The 12,118-nt window shown below is 40.5% G+C and overlaps 1 protein-coding gene and 1 non-coding gene across 5 annotated transcripts in view; one reads left to right on the top strand and one right to left on the bottom strand.

The window, feature by feature from the left end:
* CBFA2T2 (CBFA2/RUNX1 partner transcriptional co-repressor 2) overlaps nucleotides 1-12,118 on the top strand; it is a 166,230-nt gene that overhangs the window by 23,914 nt on the left and 130,198 nt on the right. The window lies entirely within an intron of this gene.
* On the bottom strand, nucleotides 3,404-3,524 carry LOC142423664 (small nucleolar RNA SNORA61). Its single transcript, XR_012779268.1, has one exon. It is a non-coding gene; the product is annotated as a small nucleolar RNA SNORA61 (small nucleolar RNA).

The raw sequence follows: 12,118 nt of genomic DNA, 5'->3' as shown, positions 1-12,118 counted from the left end.
TAGATATGACGGGCTTCAGAGAGTTCATGGAAAAATTTCTTTGTCTTTTAACTTCCCCACTTCTCTACTCCCTCCATGTCAGGATGGCAGCCTGTTTTTGTTTTTTTTTTTATTTATTTTTATTTTTATTTTTTAAATTTTAACAATTTATTAGGGGCTCATATAATTCTTATCACAGTTCATACATATACATACATCAATTGTATAAAGCACATCTGTACAGTCCCTGCCCTAATCATTTTTTTCTCCTCTTTTCTTTTTTTACATTTTATTAGGGACCCATACAACTCTTATCACCATCCATACATATACATACATCAATTGTATAAAGCACATCCAGATGGCAGCCTGTTTGTGTGAAGATTTAGAACCTTGGAAACCTTATGGAGCAGTTCTTCTCTGCTCTAGAGGCTTGCTTGTGGCAAACAGACTTAGTTGAAAATAATAATTAATGAAAGAAAGAAAAAAACAAAATGCTGTGCACACAAGCTTCCAGGAAGCTAGTTCAATGCAGCATCTGCGGCCTTATCCCTCCAGATTGAAAGTCTGAAGATCAGGTGGTGCCCAGGAATTGGCCTTTCACCAAACTGCCCAGTTTAATTCTCATAGGCACCCTGTAGAACAGAGTAGAGCTGCCCTGTGGGTTTCAGAGGCTGCACATCTTTTTTGTCTACCTTTTCTTCTATTTTTCTTAGTATCTTAATTTAAGAGACTAAATCTTTACAGGAGTACACAGTCTCATCTTTCCTGTGGGGCCAAAGGTGGTTTGAAACCATTAACATTGCAGTTAGCCTCCCTGTAACTCATTTCTCCACCAGGGCTCCACAAGAGAGGGGAAGGGGGTCAATATGAGAGTCAGAATTGACTTGATGGCAGTGAGTTTTGAATTTTCCCAATTAATTATTATATAGGTAATCTAAAGACTGCACTCAGACCAGGAGTAGGCAGAGTCAATTTGGAAAAACACTATTTTTTTCAATCCTAAAGTTTTCATCACTTGAAGCAAAAGCTATTTTGATACTGGATAGTTTGTGGTAACTAGAAAAGATAGACGGCGGGGCTGATGGCTGCTTTTAGTTTTCTGATTTGTGTTCTCATTTAATGGAGCTGCAGAGGACAGGGGTCCGGGCAGAGAGGACAGTTTGAATAAGACCAGAAGCAAAATTTAAACCAGAATGTAGAAAAGAGGCAGTAATTGTTCTAATAGGCTTCTCATTTGAGGTTATGAGTACGCATCCTGACTCTTACTGACCTACAAGCATTCGGAAAGATCTTTGTATTTATCCAGTTCTGCATCTTTCCGCTGCTCTGCCTCTCATCCTAGAGAGCTTTCTGAGGTGCAGTTCTCCCTGTGCTTGGGAGCTGCTTCTGTGTTCCCTAGCTTCAAAGATGCTTCTGTTTTCCAAAGTTGTGTGGAATCTACTTCGTTGTTGTTTTGTTTTTTAGCTCTTAGTTTTAACCTGTTACTCCTAGCTTTGTCCCAGAACCACAGATAATTGGTTGTCAAGCTATCAGATGGATTTTTGGATATTCTCAAGTCATTCTCAGATAAGTCATCCTCCTTCCAATTTTCTTACGTACTTAGTCACATCAGGAATCAAATAATGGGGCAGTGATTATAAAGGAGCCCTGTGTGGCACACTTGTTCAAGTGCCCAGCTGTCAAACAAAAGGTTAGTGGTTTGAACACACTAACTGCTCCAAGGCACAAAGATGTGGCAGTGTGCTTCCATGAGATTACAGCCTTGGAAACCTACTCCATTCTGTAGGGTCTCCATGAGTTGGACAGTGGGTCTTTGCTTTGGTTTTTGGAAGGATGTCTCAGTTGTGGTGTGTGTTTGATGCACTGAAGCTTTTGTTTAACTGTAGTCTTGAGTCATTAACCGGGGCTGGGTCTGAGATGGGCATTTCTAACAAGCGCACAGGTGGTGACAGTCCTGTGGGGTGTGGGCCACACTATTTAGTATCAGGGAATTAAGAGTAGAGCATAGCTCTGAGCTCCTGACTCCATTCTTAGGCATTAGTTCTCAATTTCGGTTGCATGTTAGACTCATGTTGGTGACTGCAGAAAAGTTTTGCAACTCCTATTTCCCACAAAACACGTAATCTATCTAGACCAGAGCATGTACACCACCAGTACAGATTAAGAGCTCTTGACACATGGAATAAACCCTTCAGGAACAGTAATGAGAGTAATGATAGCAGGAGGGTAAGGGGAAGGTGGTGTTATACATCACACTATGATCAATGTGTAACCCACACCTCCACCCCCTAGGGGGATGAACAACAGAAATGTGGGTGATAGGGACAGTGTAAGATATGAAAATACAAGTAATTTATAAATTATCGAGGGCTCGGGAGGGTGGTAAAGGTAGTGAAAAAGAGCTGATATCAAGGACTCAAGTAGAAAGAAAATGTTTTTGAAAATAATGGCAACATATGTACAAAGGTGCGTGACACAATGAGTGGGTGTAATGGATTGTGTCAGAGCTCCCAATAAAATTATTTATAAAAAGTTATATATCCAGAATATGTAAAGAACTCATAAGACTTTGAACAATAAGAAAAACATACTAACAGGATGGGCACAAAAAACTTGAACAAATATTTTCCCAAAGAAGATAGGTGGATGAGCAACTAAAAAAAGCACATGAAAAAATACTTAGCATCAAAAAAAAAAAAAATACTTAGCATCATTATCAACTAGGAAAATGCTAGCAAATCTCTATAGGACACCCCCACACCTGTTGGAATGGCCAACATAAGAATCCTGGCAAGGATGAAGGACAGCTGGGTCTCTCAGACCACTGCTGGTCGGGGCGCAAAATGTTGATGCCACGCTGGAAAATAATTGGGTAGTTTCTTATAAAATGAAACATCCCTACGCTGGTTCCCAGCAGTCACATTCCTCTGCATTTATCCTAAAGAAATAAAAAACTTGTGGCTACACAAAAGTTGTACCATGAATGGCTCTACTCCTAATGGTTAAAATCTGGAAACAGCCCAAGTATTCTTTAACAGGTGAATGGGTAAGCACATTGTGGTATAGCCGCACATTAGAGTATCATTCAGCTGTAAAAAGAAGCTGCTGTTACAGGAAACTGGATGCAGCCCAGAGGAAGCAGTAAGAAGCCAGTCTCCAAAGGTAACAAGCACATTATACAACATGTTTCACAAGACATTATTATAGTAGTGTCTAACTGATCAGGGGCTGCCCAAGATTAGGGATGGAGAGAGGAGAGTGTATGACTGTCAGGGGCTAGCACAGGGAATATTTTGGAGTAATGGAATCATTCTTTGTCTAGATTTCACATAAAAGTGAAACTTTACATCAGTGTCTGTGAATTGCAAAAGAATAATAAAAGGTTTATCCCAGGAAGCTTTTTTTTTTTTTTTTTTTATGACCCTGTCTGAAACTAGCCCAGGCTCCAAGAGCACTGAGGGGCAGGCTTCAATGTTTCTTTTCCTCCTTTTACGACCACCCAGACCAGTGTTTTGATCCGATGGGAAAGGGAACTGGAGGGTCCCAGGAAGCTTTTAAAAATCATTATTTGGTCAGGTGGCACTTCATACAGTTAATCAGAATTTTGGAAGGTGGGACATGGATGCAGATTTTAAATCCTTTTGGGATAGTCACATGTGCATTCCAAGTTGGCAGCTACTGTCTTAGAGAAAAGTCACTGAAGAGATGCAAATCTCTAACTGTATTGCTTTACCAAGCTCTCATATTAGAAATACATATGAAATATATTTGAAGTATATTTAATAAATATTTTTGAAGCTTGAAATGTATTTCATGTATTTGCCATGTATTCATGGAACATGTTTAATTTTTCATACTATTTTCCTCTATAAACCATCAAAATATCTTTAAAAATCTTAATTTTTTAACATCCAAATTAAAGACTATGGCAAAAAATTAAACATATTAGCTTTTTTGCTTATTTAGACAAGAAATAATTACTGTTTTGGGGTTACTAATGTTTAGGAGTTGTTCTTCAAAGAGGAGAAAATTCCTCTGGGGATTTTAAGTAAATGTTAAGTATCGTGGCAAGAATTTTAAAATGTCTCATTTGTAATTCAAAATTTCCTATGTTTAAAGCTAGAGAAACTTTCTTAGTTTTCACATACTACTTATTAATGATTCATTTTCATTGGCTGGTATCGACACCACCATTCTTATGAAACACTTAAGTGCTGAGTGAGTAATGGCCTTGTTTTATCAAAGATGATCTTCCTATAAATAACTAAAGTAGCTGAGAAATGGTTCATGACAGCTGACTTTGTAGTCTAGGATTGTTGTGCTTTCTAACAGTCCTTTAATATTGTAACTTTCTTAACATGATCATTGTATTTGTGTCTGGGGACTGAAAGACATATTTTAACATCCTGTAGTTTAAAATGTTGAAAGTGCTGGCCTGAGCATGCCTGATCTGTAGCTAGCATTGTTCTAGCAAACTGCATGGTGTGGCTGTACAGAACCAGGTGTTTTGCTTTAACTGCAGCTGTACCATCTGTGGGACCAGGTGGACAGATTCTGTGTCATCAGGAAAACACAGCTGCTGAGACTTAGGAAAAGAGCTAGTTGACTGCTTTTCCTCAGAAGTTTGTAAGCACAGTTTCCACCTTTGCACAGGTGTTGACCCTAGTCAGAAAAACAATAACAAAATGTCTGAGTTTGTAAATTTGGCTACTTAAAATTTTTTTGTTAGTATTTTTTTTAATTTTAATTTTTTGGTGTTTGGTTGCTTTTTAATAAATCATTTTATTGGGGGCTCATACAATTCTTATCACAATCCTTACATACATCCATTGTGTTTAAGCACATATATATATTTGTTGCCATCATCATTCTCAAAACATTTGCTTTCTACTTGAGCCCTTAATATCGGCTCCTCATTTTCCCTGTGCCTCCCCACTCTCTCCTACCTCATGAACCTTTCATAATTTATATTTTGTCATGTGACACTGTCTGACATCTCCCCTGCCCTCTTCTCTGCTGTCCATCCCCCAGGGAGGAGATTATATGTAGATTCTTTTTTTAATGTAAAGTTTTATTAGATTAGGAATATTTAATTAACACAAAGTCAGAAAATAGTTAAATTCAACAGCATAAAATTGCTTCTACTTAATACAAGTGCTGTAAGTTGGAACCTATTTAAATGGGAGTGTTTCTTCTTCCTATTAGTGAACACTGACATTTTCATTACACCATATAATCCAGGTTTCAAATAAATAACAATGCCTTTCTGATCTTTAAATTTTTTAATTTATTGTGGTGAAAATGTAATTTGACCTCTTTTAATGGCTCCTTTTCTTAAAACTAGCTCAATCCTCTTTAAACTTACCAGCAGAGGTTCACTGATGAGTTTTAGATAGTTGACATATACGTAGATTCTTGTAATCAGCTCCCTCTTTCTACCCCACATTCCCTCCCACCCTCCAGGCATTGCCACTCTCACCACTAGTCCTGAAGAAGTCATCTGTCCTGGGTTCCCTATGTTTCCAGATGCTATCAGTACCTATGTACATCCTCTGGTTTAGCCAGGTTTGTAAGGTAGAATTGGGATCATGATAGTGGGGAGAGGAAGCATTTAAGAACTAGAGCAAAGTTATATGTTTCATCTTTGCTACCCTGCACCCTGACTGGCTCATCTCCTCCCCACAACCTTTCAGTAAGGGGGTGTCCATTTGGTTACCGATGAGCTTTAAGTCTCCACTTTGCACTCACCCATATTTACAATGATATGATTTTTTGTTCCTTGATGCTTGATACCTGATCCCTTTGACAGCTCGTGGTCACACAAGGCTGGTGTGTTTCTTCCATGTGGGCTTTGTTGCTTCTGAACTAGATGGCCACTTGTTTATCTTCCAGCCTTTAATATCCCAGACGCTATATCTTTTGGTAGCCAGCCACCATCAGCAGGTGTTTGGTTTCTTGAGGATGTTTCCAACCGATGATGCTACTACCTTCTGAGAGTGTCACTCTCATTGAGGATTGTTATAAATAGCAATATGTACATATAGTATATGATAAGTTCTTCTCTCTGGATAACTGGGAAGTAAGCATAAAGGACTTTTTGTTTAGGCAAAACAGCAAAATAAAAATCAGAGTTCTTGGGCACTAAAATATAGGATAGAAATAGAAGGACGCTTCAAAAAGTCTATGGAAACATTATATTTTTATAATTGCATTTTTCCATGAACTTTTTGAAGCCCCCTTGTTACTTTTTTTCACCCCCTTGTGTTACTTGATGTGGTTCTTCTAACCATAGGTCTTTAAACCTTCATCAAACAACTTTTTATTTTTTAACTTTTATTATTTTAAGCTCAATTTATTCTGAGCCATGCATTTTTCCTTCTTCAGTTTCTTCTGGGAAATCTTTTTCTTCTGTGCAACCTCCTCTTCTGATTAGGGAACAATGTGTTCCTTTTCAGTCTGGATCATATCAGTGTGGCAGGGGGAGCTCATGGATGGATTGATCTGACCATGAGCTCTGTAAGTCCGGCGGCACATCTTCGGAGCTTTGTTCACCTGGATGTGCTCAATGACCAGAGAATCCACATCTAAACTCTTAAGTTCAGCATTACTTCTGCATTTTTAAGAATATGAAGCAAAAATTCAGCACTCTTTTTGGGCCTCCGACCCTGGGTCCAACCCCACTGGCCCGGGCACACCTACCAACCCCACCATTGTAACGTCTTAAGGGAACACACTGCTTCTGCAGAGTGACGTCTTTCAAGTACTTGGTGGCTTTCCAGATATGCATGCCTTTGATGGCCTGGGCAGTTTCACGGGTGTTCTTGAAGTGGACGCGGAGATTCGACCCTCTTGATTTGCAGAATTTGTAGGGTTTTCTGGGTCAAGTGCGTAGCGACCCATTTTGGCAGGTCCCCTCAGGGGGTGACAGTTGGAGGAAGCCGAACAATTTTTCCTTGATGGGTCTGGGTAGAAGAAGGTGGGGGAAGATACTGATAGGATTGTATGATTCAGTTGTGATTATTAAGAACTAATTGTAATTATAAACACTTGGGACTATAACATGGGAGTTGTTGATTTTTGCCATTCTGCCTAGTATAAAATGAGCCATCTCAGCATCTCACTCCCATCAAGAAAGAAGAGCCAGGAGTTGGAGCTTGCCCTTTGAACTTGTACCTCCTCAATGCTAGCACAGACTGGAGAAACGGCAGAAGGGTGACAGCAGCAGAACCAAGAGCCAGAGCACTTGCCCAGCCCACAAGGGCCAAGGAAGCTTCCTTGAGGGCACTAGGCATGCTGACTCATGGAGCTAGAGCTGAGATGGTGTGCCCCATGGCACTTATAAGCAGCCCTAAAAGAGCTCTGTAATGATGTCTGATCAGAGCAGATACCAAGGCAGAGAGAGGCCTTCCTACTGATGCGAGAAGAGGCTGTTCTGACTAGAACTGTGTCCTGAGCTGTTCTGATTCTGAAATGTTAACCGGTTAACTTCCTAATCAACCTCACAATCTTAATGTTTGTGAGGTCAGTGTGACCATTGTAATGAATTGTTGAAGCAGGTAGAGATGTAGAGTGTGCCACGGGCAAGACATGTGGTGTCAGAATTGATGAGCGAGTGGAGGCATGTCTAACTTCAGCCTCACAGGAATTGTTTTTGGGTAGGTAATGCTCATGAGTATGCTTCTTGCTACCTTTATGAAATCAGAGGTCAGACACTGCTTCCATGCCATTCCTTAACACCTGTGTAGACTTACCTTCTAAGGACTCTTGGAAGAGGGCCTTCGCCCTAGCTATTTAACGTTTGGGAACATTAACCAAAAAGTCAAAACCAAATGCCCTGCCATTGAGTTGATTCTGACTCACAGTTACCCAATAGTGTAGGGAAGAACCGTTCTTTGAATTTCCAAGACTAAATATTTACTACAGAAGCTGTCAGTCTGATCTTACTCCCAAGAAACAGCTGTTGGGTAAAACTGCTGACCCTGTGTTAGCACCCCAGTGCTTGCCATACTGCACCACAGGGCTCCTTTAGAAAACTAAGACCTAGTCCTGATGCTATCAGAGATGGATTCCTTAGGGAATTGGAATAAAATTCAAAGAAACTTCAACTTGTGAAAAATCCTGTTAAAAACCAGTGATGTCAAATATAGTGATGTTCTACAGAGAAACAGCAAAGGCAGTTAGGCTCATTGGACCTACAAAATCTTTTTTTCCTGACGCACTCATCAGTCAGTGTAATACAGGGAGCCAGGAGGTTGCCCTATCAGATTTAAGGTTTCCCTTCATGTTTATGCACCTCTTCTGAGAGTTGTTATGTAGACAGAACTCGGAGGGCTCAAAGATCTCCAAATTGTACTGAGAGAAAGGAACCGCAATGGAAAGGTGTTAGGGCACTGTGCCTGAAGCAGAGAACACTTTAAAAACCAAAATCAAACCCACTGCCATAGAGTTGATTCGGACATATAGTGACTCTGTAGGGTTTCCAGACTGAGAATCTTTACCGGCATAGAAGACTCATCGTTCACAGACTTGATAAGCTGCCAAGGGCAGGTTTGCAGAAGTTGTCCAGTGTACTTCCTCACTTGAGCACCAGGCAAAAGAGGAAGGCAGCATCAACTGAACCTTAACCACACCGAGCCCGAGGAGGTCCCCACAAGACACATTTTCCCCCTAAAGATATATATATATAAAGAACCAACCTTAATCACCTTCAAAGTTCTCTCCATTACACTTAATGCATTTGTCAAATCTGCGCTTCCATTCTTGGAAACATTTTTCAAACTCATCTGTTTGGATGGCTGACTGTTCCTCCCTTATTTTTATCTTCACCTCTTGTACCCATCAAATTGCTGCCCTTTCATGTCCCTCTTCATTTGAGGAAACAAAAAGAAGTCACATGGAGTGAGTTCAGGTGAATAAGGTGTGTGGGACAAGAGAGGCATGCTGTTTTCTGCCCAAAACTGGCACACTGAGATGGAAGGCTATGTGAGCAGGTACACTGTTGTGGTGGCAAAACCAGTCCCGTCTGCCACAAATCAGGCCTTTTTTGTTGCACACTGTTATGCAATCTTTTCAGAACCTGTAAATAGAAAGCTTGATGAACTGTCTGACCTGGTAGAATGAACTCCAAACACTGGAGTTTTTCCTTGTAAGTGTGTTCAACATCACAACAGTTTCTGCAGCATTTTTTCCCCGAGCAGGAAACAAAATTTCACCGCTGGATGCAGTTTTCTTAAATTGGCCACGACAAAAAATGAGGTTCAAGTGAAACTGCTTTTAAGAAAAAATTCACTGTGACCAGAGAGAACCTTCCCAGACAACACCACTGAGTGCACTAACTCAGAGCAAGTTGCTGATGCTCACCTGGGTGGTGGGATATGGACTATGAAAACTCAGCCCAGCATAGCTTCTTTTGGTATCCCCTCATATATTCTATGTTAACAATCATATCCTTTATAATGCATCTCACTGCCATCAAGTTGATTCAAAGCCATAGCAACCCTGTAGGACAGGATAGAAGTGTATCTGTCAGTTTCAAAGACAAATTTTTTTAAAATAAATCATTTTATTGGGTGCTCTTACAGCTCTTATAACAATCCATACATCAGTTGTATCAAGCACATTTATACATATGTTGCCATCATCATTTCCCAAACATTTTCTTTCTATTTGAGCCCTTGGCATCAGCTTCTTTCTCCCCCACCCCCCATGTCCCCTACCCTTCCACCCTGGTGAACCCTTGATAATTTATAAATTATTTTTATTTTCACATTTTACACCAGGGATCCTCAAACTTTTTAAACAGGGGGCCAGTTGACTGTCCGTCAGACCTGTTGGAGGGCTGGACTATAGTTTTTAAAAAAAACTATGAACAAATTCCTATGCACACTACACATGACTTATTTTGAAGTTAAAAAAACAAATGGGGCAAAAACATCTGGCGGGCCAGATAAATGTCTTTGGCAGACCACATGTGGCCTGCGGGGTGTAGTTTGAGGACACCTGGTTTACACTATCCACTGTCTCCCTTCTCCCACGTTTCTGTGTGCCTCCCTGATATGGGGGAGGGGGATTATAAATTGATCATTGTGATCATTCCCCCTTTCTCTTCCTTCTCTCACCTTCCACGTACACTCATGGTATCACTACTACCATTATTGTGCCTGACATGCTCTGGTCTAGCTGAATTTGTAAGGGAGAACTGGGGTCATGACAGTGGTGGTGGTGGTGATGGAGCACTGAAGAACCTGAAGAGTATTGTGTGTTTTGTCCGTGCTATACTGCACCCTGACTGGACGACTGTAACTCCTTTGGGAGCAGAAAGCCCCATCTTCTGAAAAGCAGTTAGTGATTTTGAATTGCTGACCTCGCAATCAATCAGCAGCCCAATCAGTGTGTGATGAGTATGCCAGTAAGGCTAAAGATGATTAATTCTAATATTCAAAGATTTTTAAATGTGCAATCAATTCTTACCAGGAGATGAGAAGTTTTTACTTTCTTTTGAGTATTTACACCTTTAACAAAATGAGTGCTTTGGGAGGACTGGGTGATACTAAGAATTGATAAATAGAGTTGGAGGGTGGAAGCCTGTACAACTGATGTCCTACCCAGTAAGAATGCACCTAGTGGTCATTAGATACCACCACACGCCATTTTTACAAAAATAAACTGGCTCTTAAGTGTCAATTCCAGGGAAAAGTATTATATTTCTCCATACCTCACTTTATTTTTCTCCACAGTATTTATCTCACCTGGGGTTTTAGTATACAAGGAGATTCAATTTTTTGTGGTTAAAAAAATTATTATTTGTAGAAAATGGAATTTTTTCACAGACCTTTTGAGCCTCCTTTTATAAGTACCGTATATACTTGTGTATAAGCTGAGTTTTTTCAGCACATTTTAAATGCAGTTTTTGTAGTAAAATTAGGTGCCTTGGCTGATTTTCAGGTTGGCTTATACTTGAGTATGTACAGTATGTGTTTGCTTGTATGTTGAATGTCTCTTCCCTTTAAGCCCGTTAGGGGCAAGGACTTCATTTTGATGTTTCTTCTGTAGGATTCAGAGCTGTACCTGGCACAGAAGGGATATCAGTAAGTACTTGGTTAATTATATTTCCCCAGGATTCCTTGGAGAAATACTTTTATAATAACTTCACTTTAACCTTGCGTACTTGGTTTTCACAAGAGTCCAAAACGAGCTACTATGTATTTTGCTGCCTTCATTTTCTGTAAGACTACCAATCCCTTCTTGCTCAGCCTCCTGAAGGCCAGCAGGATGAGTTGGTGTGCTGTCCTTGCTTAGAAAAGAAAATTTGAAAAAGAAATGAAAAGAAAATCTGTATAGAGGAAGAAGCTTTAAAAAGCTCGGAGGAAAATGACATTTTCTTTTCATTCCAATTTCCCCAGGAACTTTTTAGAATTCCCTACTTTAGAACTCTTTAGTGATTGAGTTTTGGCCCCTACTTTGCCCTCCTTGCTTTTAGAGACTTGTTGAAAACTTATTGCTATGGTCACACAAATAGATAGCACTATTATGGGGCTTGTTGGGAAGTTAATAGGTTACAGTTTAAGACCAGAAATTCACAGGGTACTGTCAGGAGTACCTCTTATCAGCCATGCCCACAGGCACACACCTCATCCCTCTCTCTGGTCCTTAGCTCCTTGGCCGGTCTCTTCTAGGGCAATGTTAGAAAGCTTTTTTAGAGTTGCCAGTAAATATTCTAAGGGCACGCACCAATAACCCCAGCCCAAGATGCTCAGTGGGTTGTCAAATATAGGGTGCCCCACCCCACATATTAGGTTCCCGGAGGTAGCACACTCCTGCAAGTGACTTTCCAGCTTGAAGACAGTAGCTTTCTGGTTTGTGGGCCTCCTGCCCAATCTCAAGCTCTTAGGCTGCCTCCTCTGCTTTCCCAGGTCTACTGGGGTGTCACAGAACCCTGTCTGTCTGCCTGGATCAAGAAAGGTCTGTGTAAGTATCCTCTCATCCAAGGGACACATTCTGCCCTGGTTTTTTTCTTTATGATCGTGAGATCTCCCTTTTCCACTAAGGCAGTGGTTCTCAACCTGTAGATCAGGACCCCTTTGGGGGTTGAATGAGCCTTTCACAGGGGTCGCCCGATTCATAACAGTAGCAAAAT

Source organism: Tenrec ecaudatus, chromosome 12, assembly GCF_050624435.1.
Source record: "Tenrec ecaudatus isolate mTenEca1 chromosome 12, mTenEca1.hap1, whole genome shotgun sequence".
NCBI lineage: Eukaryota > Metazoa > Chordata > Mammalia > Afrosoricida > Tenrecidae > Tenrec > Tenrec ecaudatus.
Note: the sequence above shows the minus strand (reverse complement) of the source record. Positions and strands in the feature narration are given on the sequence as shown.